Here is a 6,253-nt window from a genome sequence, read left to right as displayed (position 1 = left end):
GTTGGCCTCTTCTCTCGTGTAATCAGTGATAGAACTAGAGGGAATGGTTTTAAGCTGCGTCAGGGGAGATTCAGGCTGGACATTAGGAAGTATTACTTTTCGGAAAGAGTAGTCAGGCATTGGAATGCACTGCCCAGGGAGGTGGTGGAGTCACCGACCATGGGAGTGTTCAAGAAATGCTTGGATGTGGTGCTGAGGAATATGATTTAGCCAGGAAGTATTGGTAATGGTTGGACTAGATGATCTTCTAGGTCTTTTCCAACCTTGATAATTCTGTGATTCTGTGATTCTGTATAGGTTTACATTTCTGTGTGTGTATACATATAAACAATGGCAATGTGTGTGTATATATATAAGAGCCTTATACTACTACAGTAATTTGAAGAAGAGAGGAAAAAAACCAAGATGATGGTAAAACTAGGTTCCCAGATTCCTTAAAGGATTCTAAATATCAAGGATCAGCTTAATGTTTTTTCTTATTGTTACAATTCCAGTCATTTTTTTGTTGGGAAGCTTGTTAATTTAGTCCTCAGATTGCAGCTAGTAACCTTTATACAGTTTGTAATAAAACGCTACTCTGTGTAACTAGAAATTAATTATAATAGGAAATGCACATGTAATATGCAAGACCAATAAACCATATGTATATGATTTTGTGGAAGTCATAATCTCAGGAACAGAAGAATGGTCCTTTACAATGGCATAGTGATTTTATTCTGATCAAAGTATTTTATTTAAGATTTGTTATGTTGGCTACATGAATAAGTAAATGTTATCCTTCACATTTCCCTTTTACATAAATTTTGTCTCATTACATCTCAGTTAGATTTTCATCAGGGGAGAGAATGATATGCTCTAAATGCTTTAATGATATAACATTGTATTTTAGCCAAATTGCACCTTTTAAGTAATGGTGTTATGTTGGTTTTTGAGCACCTAAATTTACTTGCAAATCAAGACAAGTACTTAGTTTTGGTTATGGTTTGTTCTTAATTTCTCTTGAAGATAATCATTGCTTTTCCCAAATGCAAGATATTCTGCATCGGCATTAGCTGATGAAGCAACAAAATTATAATTAATTTTAGAAGAATGGGGTTGAAGACATATCCATATGAACAGCAGCTTAAAGTTATCTAGGCTGTATTAAGGTATATTGAAACATCGCGTATCATGATCACGTTTTGTCAGCATTCGGTTCCAGATTCATTTCCAGGAACATGACAATCTGGGCATGGATCTTCTGTTATCTCCCTACATTTGTCATCCTTTTTTCTTTTTTTCTTTTTTTTTCCCTCCCTGGTGTATCCTGGAGTAAAAATGTGTTCACTCAAAGATTTGTTTCAAAGACATAGGGACAGGAGATCCCAGGCTCTGCATGTGGTGCGAAGTTGCTGTCAAGTTCATTTTTCATGTGTGCCTTGTGTCTCATCGCAGGATGTGTGATGTGGAAGGTCCCAGTCTAAACAAGCAGTCAATCCCAATGAAACTCTGAACTTTACATCTCTCAGTTCCAGTGCCCTCCTGTGCACACCCTCCCATAGTTTGATGTCCATTATGTTCTGCGAGTGCTTCTGGTGGCACAGTGCTAGGAATGCCGCTTGCAACACCGGAGGCCCGGGTTCGAATCCCGCTTGTGGCGCAAGTGGTAGAAGTGTTGCTCTGCTACATAGGAGGCTCGAATCCCAGTGGTTGGACTCGATGATCTCTAAGGTCCCTTCCAACTTGCACGAGACTGTGATACTGTGCCCAGAAGTGCACCCAGTGCTCCAGGTCAGGCTGTAGCAATGCAGAGCAGACAGGGACAGTCCTTTCCCTCACCCAGGTGGCAATAACTTGCTTGATGTGCTCCAGAGGACTGTTGGCCTTCCTGGCTGCCTGGGGACACTGCTGACTCACATTCAATTTGATGTTCTGCAGGACTCCCAATCCTTTTCAGTCAGACTGCCTGCCTAGCCCTCTACCCCTGCTCCCTCTAAGCAACAGGTTTGAGACCTTGAAAACTGAAGGAGATAAGAATGGGGAGGCAATGGAGGACCTGCCTAGGAGGGAGCCTAATGCAAGGCAATCACTACCAAGCCTTGTGACTTCCTCTGCCATGAAAGAAAGAAGGGTGGTCGTGGTGGGTGACTCCCTTCTCAGAGGAATAGAGGGCCCTATATGCAGATTAGACCCGAGCCGGCAGGAAGTCTGCTGCCTTCCTAGCTTCAGGTCAGGGACATAACAAGGAAACTCCCAAAGCTGGTTAGGTCCACTGATTATTTTCCACTACTCATAGTTTAGGTGGGCAGTGATGAAATTTCTTAGAGAAGCCTACAAACCATGAAAAGAGTCTCATCTAGGAGACTCTCCTTCTCGGTCCTGAGACTCTCTCTCTCAGCTTCAAAAACTACTTGCCTCTCAGGAATGGTATTGAATAAGGCTCGATAAGCATTAGCTAGGCCCAAAATCATTTGTGCCTCCTGAGATCTACCTGAGCCACAGCATTCCTGCCTCAAATATGCGATCAAACTCCCGGAATTCTTCAAGTGTTCAGGAGTAAAGATCCATGACAGTGAAGATGTCTTCCTTTTGAAAGTCTCTCCAAAGTCTCTGCCACACTCCCTGCCACTCAGTATTCTCTGGTTCTGGGGAAGACTTCCTCCGGATGTTATAAAACCAGATACTGAATGAGATTAATAAAATAACCAACAGTAAGTTCAGGAAGATTAACACAATTGACAGTGTGGTCAACTGGTCCAATTGGTCATTCAAAAACTGCGTAAAAGATGCAAAAAAAGAATGAGGAGAATGATCAAAAACCACCATTTCTGTAAAATTAGTTGCTCCCTTTGGTCTTTATACTGCTCTATATGCTGGTACCAGGTACCACACCCTCAAGGAAAAATTTCACAAGGAAAAACATTATTTATTTATTTGTTTGTTTGTTTGTTTTCTTCAACGGAGTAGGAAAAAAAAGAAAAAACAGAGCTCAACAATGTTTACAAAATATTCTGGGGTATTGGCAGTCCGCCTGGACTTTCAAGGTCAAGCTCGCAGGTGCAGAAACATAAACCTAAGATAGCTCCTTAACGAAAAAAAAAGCAAACTCGTAGCTCTGTAAAGAGCTAAAAGAGCAGCAGAAGGAAAACAAAAAAACAGCAACTAATTGCCCACATTCTCAACCAAAATCTGTCACAGGTAAACCAAGAATCTACCTGCACCCGTGATAGGGGGGGTAGCTGACCTGCAAGGGCCGCTAGCCCAAAAGGAAAAGGGAAATGTTAATTAGGAAAAGAAAACAGCGGCAACAATCTAAGGAGGCACTCTTATTTACTAAATATTATATCGAAGTACAGGAAAACACAACATAAAACAAAATAACTGAAATTAAGGTTAGTAAATCAAGCAAAATAGGAGAGAGAATGAGTCCCAAAACCGAGAGGCCTACTGTAACTTTAGGCGAAATGGCTGGAAGGCTCCCACATGCTCCCATAGATGCCAGGACACAAAGAAAGGTCAGTCCAGCCTGGGAGTGAGATAATATTGTGTTTTGGTCCTGTGACTTACCTCTGACCGTGAGGTTCTCTGGGATATGTAGTCTTCTTCTGTAAGCTGAACATTTGACACAAGTTTTATATGATGTTGTGATATGGAATACTGATAGCAAAATAACAAAATTATAAAACCATGACACCTCCGTTCCGCTGCAGCTCATCCCAATTCTGCCATGCCATGTGCAGGGTACCCTCCATCCAGATGCAAATATACCCAATGCTGCCATGCCATGTGCAGGTTGCCCTCCATTCATCTGCACCTCAACCCAATGCTGCCATGCCATGTGCAGGGTGCCCTCCATCCAGCTGCAGCTCAACCAAATAAAGCCATGCCATGTGCAGGCTGACCTCCATACAGCTGCAGCTCAACCGAATGCTGCCATGACATGTGAAGGGTGCCCTCCAACAAGCTGCAGCTTGAACCAGTGCTGCCATGCGATGGGCAGGATGCCTTCCATCCAGTTGCAGTTCAACCCAAAGCTGCCATGCAATGGGCAGTGTGCCCTCCAGCTGCAGCTAAACCCAAAGCTGCCATGCCATGGGCAGGGTGCCCTCCATCCAGCTGCAGCTCAACCCAATGCTCCAGTGCCATTGGCAGGGTGTCCTCCATGCAGCTGCAGCTAAAATCAGTGCTGCCATGCCATGTGCAGGGTGTCCTCCATCCAGCAGCAGCTCAATCCAATGCTGCCATGCCATGTGCAGGCTGCCCTCCATCCAGCTGCAGCACATCCCATTGCTGCCATGCCATGTGAAGGCTGCCATCCATTCAGCTGCAGCTCAACCCAATGCTGCCATGACATGTGAAGGGTGCCCTACATCCAGCTGCAGCTCATCCCAATACTACCATGACATGGGCAGTGAGCCATCCACCCAGCTGCAGCTCAACCCAGTACTGCCATGCATTAGGCTTGGTGCCCTCCCTTCTGCTGCAGCTCAAAACAATGCAGCAATGAAATGTGCAGGGTGCCCACCATCCAGCTGCAGCTCAACCCAGTGCTACCATGATATATGCAGGTTGCCCTCCATCTAGCTGCAGCTCAACCCAATGCTGCCATGCCGTTGTCAGGGTGCCTTTTATCCAGCTGCAGCTCAACCCAATGCTGCCATGCTATGTGCACGGTGCCCTCCATCCAGCTGCAGCTCAACCCAGTGCTGCCATAGCATGTGAAGGGTGCCCTCCATTCAGCTGCAGCACAACACAATGCAGCAATGAAATATGCAGGGTGTCCTCGATCCAGCTGCAGCTCAACCCAATGCTGCCATGCCATGGGCAGGATGTTCTCCCTCTACAGCTCATCACAATGCTGCCATGCCATGTGCAGGGTGCCCTCCAGCCAGGTGAAGCTCAACCCAATGCTTCCATGGCATGTGCAGGTTGCCCTCTGTATGGGAGATTGGTAATCACAGCCTGAACCACTGATTAATCAGCTGAGGCAAGTGTTGAGCACAGGTGAGAGTAATGTAGCTGTGCTCCCGGAAGGGGTGGAGCTCGACTCCACCTCCTCTGATATCTCATTTAATGGCTGGCCTCACTGAGGCAGCATCTGTTGGAGATTGCTCATCAGTGAAGATCACCCCAGCTTCTTTAGCAAAGGCATCACCACTGGTGAGTTCCTCTCTTGCTTATACCTTCTGTACATTTGTTACCATCCTTGTTAACATCCATATGGTTACCACCTATACATTTGGCGAGCCAGCCAGGAGTCACTGACTCAGCACCTATAAATATAAGAGAAAAAATGTCTTTTGTCTTGAATATCTTTAGTTGGTTAAAGGGGGAGAAGACCACCCCTTTAGTAAAGATCCTCCCTGGACAAATCCCAGGGTTTGAGGCATCCCCATATTATCAACTGGCAACAATTATTGAACAATGGAACTCTTTACGAGTAACAAATAATATGGGCCCCTATCATCTAACTGCATATTTCCAGGGACTGCAAAAAGATACTTTGATTACAAAAGAAAGAAGAATGGCTGCGTCTTTGGCAGCTTGGCCACTACTAAATGCCTTAAATCAGGCAGAGATAAAATCAAAACAATATTGATCATGAAAATAAATTATTAAAGGCCCACATTGAAAAACTGGAGGGTGAGATCAATCTGTTGACGGGGAAGAATCCGTCATTTTTTTTCATCCAACCCTCAAATTAGATATATTTCATTAAATGATGATCAGGATCCTGAAAGAACAGATCAAAATAAGATTACTAAATCTGACCTAGAGGAGCCACCTAAGACAGACTTACTAAAGTCCATCCGGTAGTAACTCAGAAAACAAAGAAAATTCAAGACTGACCAGCAGGGGTGCCCCCCGAACAATGGCCCCCTGCTGAGTCTTATTTACATGTAACTGCCCGTCCATACACACCCACCGAACTCATGGGCCTAGTGCAACAATTCAGGCAAAGGCCGAGGGAAAGTGTTCCAGCTTGGTTATTACGGTTATGGGATTCAGGGGCAGAAAGTGTACTGGTTAGTGGCCCCGAAGTATCCAAGCTGGCAACGATAACAGTCCATCCTGCCCTTAGGCAGAGATTGTATGCAGGGACCCAGCTCCCTGAGGAAAATCATTCAATCGTAGACTGGTTAATGGCTGCCTGCTGCATGGTGTGGCCAAATAAAATGGATATGCCAATAAATATGGGGATGTTGTCTTCTATGGAAGACCTTATAAACTATATATGAGAATTAGGCATTTGAGAGGCTATCTACGAAGATAC

This window comes from Coturnix japonica, chromosome 17 (genome assembly GCF_054131305.1).
Source record: "Coturnix japonica strain WE chromosome 17, WE-NBRP24, whole genome shotgun sequence".
In the NCBI taxonomy this organism is placed as follows: domain Eukaryota; kingdom Metazoa; phylum Chordata; class Aves; order Galliformes; family Phasianidae; genus Coturnix; species Coturnix japonica.
Note: the sequence above shows the minus strand (reverse complement) of the source record.